At 41.3% G+C, this 4,107-nt stretch overlaps 1 protein-coding gene across 1 annotated transcript in view; it reads right to left on the bottom strand.

The window, feature by feature from the left end:
* Positions 1 to 4,107, bottom strand: part of camk2d1 (calcium/calmodulin-dependent protein kinase (CaM kinase) II delta 1) — a 104,354-nt gene that overhangs the window by 6,970 nt on the left and 93,277 nt on the right. The window lies entirely within an intron of this gene.

Genomic DNA, 4,107 nt, shown 5'->3' with positions numbered 1-4,107 from the left:
GCTCATCAGCCCTCGCAGATATCAATATACCAGCGTATTTCTTCATACATCTGAGGGTCCAGCGACCCCTTCATACTCTCCTTGTCTCCTCTGCATGCTGGTCATAGGTCCTGAATCCTGGTTCTGAGGTCTGGTCACTAGTCGATCATACCGCAGGAACATGATGTCTCCCCTCTCCCTGGCCTCCCTTAACTTCGGCATCAACTCCCTTCTTCTCTTCATCACAGCCTCGGTGTAATCTTCATTTATATAAATATTAGATCCTTTAAGCTTCTTTGCTTGTTGAGGGAGCTGCTCTGCTACATACGAAACCCTGACCCATCATTTACACTGTCACAGGTATGAATGAAGGAAAGACTGGCAGGAGGTTAGTCAGTAGCATAAGACGACATCAAAATTACCTTTCATGCTAAGCAGGTAAGCTAGGAAACAATGAATGCTGCTTGTTGTTGTTGGTTCAAACGCTCATCAGCCCTCGCAGATATCAATATACCAGTGTATTTCTTCATACATCTGGTGGAGTCAGTCATGCATGTTTGTGTGGCTATTTGTTAGGACACGGACATACTGTACAGTCCCTAAACCCAACGATCACAACTAAATGCTTAACCTCAACCCCTAACCTAACTAATTCTAACTTGAACTCCAAACCAAGCCTTAACCTTCAAACAACCCTTTGAACCTGTGACACCATCACACTACTCACCATACTGTACAAGTACACACACACACAGCAATACTGTAAATCTATTTTTAACTTTCCACTGTTGTTCCCAGCTAAGTGAACACTTAGAGTGAGCTGCGCAAAAACTCCCTCAAGTGACACTAAAATCAATAAACTAACTGCAGAACAGTGAAATGTTTGCTTTGAAACTTCCCTTCACTGACAGAAACCAGCAGCTCCAGCAAACAGGCTTGTACATTAGCAGATGAAGACACCATACATGTTCTGATAAGGTAAATACCAGAATACCATCTTCTGATTGGCTGGTTTTGTTGAACAGCATTCAACTGTTCATGGTGGACTTTGCTTTGTAGATTAACTCGATGCTGACTAGGTTCATACAAACACTCCAGCTCTGGTTGCTTATGTACACTATGGAGCATACTAGGCCTCTTATGAAACTGTCCTAACATTTGGCAGATACTTTTGTCCAGAGTGACTTGTTTTCCCCCATAATCACACACAAGGAAGTTTGGGGTTCACTCCAACAAACACCACCACACTGAACAAACCACCCACTGTACCTTCTGAGCTACAGCTACTAAATGTTGAACTGGTTGTCTATAAGAATCATTGAACACGCTGAGACAGTTTGCTTGGTGTAAACTACAACAACCGCATATATTTAGATGACATAGTTAGGTGTAGTTACCCACACATTACTGGATTACTTCCACAGCATCAGTTTCACTCTTCTGTTCTATACTTAAATCTACAATTGTACTGCAATTAAAAAAGTGTAAATAATTCAAATCTGAAAGAGAATTCTTTTCATAGACCACCTTTATAAGAGATCTCTGTAAAACAGCTGCCAGGCAAAGCAGGTTCTGACTGAACAGACTGATGGTATTTATCAGTGGCACTCAATATGAAGAGCTCAGCTTCCAGTGGAATACTGCCAGCTGTAGAAAAGTCTTTTCCTCTGGGACCTCTTATTCAAGTATGGACAGGCATGCAGACGCTCACACTGACAGAAGCATACATACACAGATGGTGATAAAGACAAACTAAGCAGATAAATGGGCATTTGGCAGTGGCACAACTTTCAGGCCAGAAGAAACAAAACAGAGCCAGTTAGTGGAAGTGTTAGATGAGGAGACACACACAGGATTATATTATAAAATACATGACTCATACTGTGCCACTACGTATTGAGAATCATATTTGAGAACAATACATTGTTTTTTGTGCAAACCCTTTACTGACACTATTGCCAAGTTTCTGTACCATAAAACAAAATCATTCTTTCAGTACTTGAGTAACAAGTATAAACTTGTTTTTCTTCCAAATCATTTTTTTGGTCAGAGTTCTTAAATGGTCAGCTTTGTCTATACAAGAGTTGGGTCTGTTGGTGGCACCTGGAAGTTGGCTCGTCCTCCTGGATCACGTTCTTCTTTATTTATTCAGGGTAGGCTCTCTGAGAGGCTTTTGCAGTAATGCTCTGATCACTTTCACACAGTTACACACATCCACACCTGGAAGCTGCCCAGTACAACCACAGATTGACCTGTGACCACTGAGCAGCTCCACTGGAGCAGTTGGGGGTTAAGGGCCTTGCTCAAGGGCACCACAGTGGTGTTAATGAGGGTGGGACGAGTGTGGTACCGTCACCTAACCCAACCATTTTTGATCCTTCTGGTCCAGGGACGGAACCAGCGACTTTCGGGCCACAAGCTCACTTCTCTAACATATCTTTATATGTTTAAATATAAGAGTTTACAAACTACTCTAAATCTATTATGTTTATTCTGTACACCTGGCATCTATTGCACGCCTGTCCATCATGGAAGAGGGCTCTCTCCTCTTTTGCTCTTTCTGAAGTTTCTTCCATTTTGTTCTCCTGCCAGAGTTTTTATTTTCCAATTTATAGAGGTCTAAGGACAGAGGGTGTCATATGTTATAAAGACTGTACCTGCATAAACGTCTAAAATGGCAATCATTTGGGTTTAAATCAGGAGCCGTCTCATGAGAGAATAACTGAACAAGAATACAAATGTGGCAAGGTATCAGATGCCAGCTTTTAGCATCCAATGGTTTTTGATAGTTTGCATTACAGATGTTTTTATTGCTACTAAAAAGTATTGAAAAGTTTGACACCCAGCCCTGGTGAGAGAAGTTCATCTTTTCTTCATAAAGTTCCCAACATTGCTAAAACTGAAAGTCTTAACAGACAATAGGTTTGGTTTGGCTGTCAGGAGTCTTATCATATTCACAATGCTATTTAACATAAAGTGTTATTGTATTCCAGACAGATGGTGCCCGATGAAAGCACCGAATGTACAAAGAGAAAAAACTAAAGCTAAAGGACAAGTACCTCGGAGTCTGTGTCACAATTTCCACCACAGGCTGCTAAAATCCTTCAAATGAAACAATCTAAGAAGGAAAAATCTTTCTCATATTCAAACTGTGGCAATAAAATGACACTGTCTTCTGATCTTCAAGGGCAACAAACCAAAATGGTCAAGGATCACTGAGTTGATACTCCTGAAGAGATGCGAGTGTCATAACAGCTTCTGACCTATATGAGGTGCTGTAAGGCAGAAGATTTGCACTCACATAATGGATGAGTTGTGTTACAGAAGACTTTTTATCCTAAATTGTCTAACTGGGCGCCAAGCCTGCGGAGCTGAAACAGTTGAGGGCTGATTTAAGGTGGGATGAAAATCAAGATCTAAAACCAGATTCAGTTGTTTTACAGAATGAATGAAATTAGAGATCAAATGTTTCCTAGGGTTATTATAAGTACAATCAGTCTTATGTGGTGAGACCACTTTGTTATCAGAAGTTTGATAACATAAAAATGCACTGGTATGTCTTGGCATGACATATACAGTACAGCTCAGTAGTTGCTATTGTTACACTCTAGCAGCTGACTTGGGGTTTTTATGCAAATCTGCCCATGCAAACACTCTTGGTTCTTATTTACAGTGTAAGCTACTGTATATTCTCTCCTCATCAACTGGACCACAGTTCAACTAAATTACAAATCTCTGGGGCTGCAGTTTCATGTGTTGGGATGGTCGGAAAGAAAGACCAGAAAAGAAGATGTGAAGAAGAGGAGCAGGTAGGTAGTCACCAGTGCCCACAGGATGCACTGGCAGCACTCCTCACCATTGAGCCAAAAACTGGAACGAGCAGGAGGAGAAGGTGGAAGTGGACTTGGACAAGGAGGAGGAGGAGGTGGAAGAACGACCAGTCAGACCTGGAATGATCTAACTGCTTAAGGTAGTAGATTTTGAGACTGGAGGAGGGAGAGTGTGTTGAGACGAAAGGGTACAGAGGAAGAAAAATGAATGTACTGGAGAAAGGAAGGAAGTGTAGATCGGTGTAGTGGAAGTATCAGGAATGACAGGAAAAATAAATGGAAGAAAACATGAAATGAA

This window comes from Monopterus albus, unplaced genomic scaffold, assembly GCF_001952655.1.
Source record: "Monopterus albus unplaced genomic scaffold, M_albus_1.0 scaffold25.1, whole genome shotgun sequence".
In the NCBI taxonomy this organism is placed as follows: Eukaryota; Metazoa; Chordata; class Actinopteri; order Synbranchiformes; family Synbranchidae; genus Monopterus; species Monopterus albus.
This window is presented reverse-complemented; position numbering and strand designations above follow the sequence as displayed.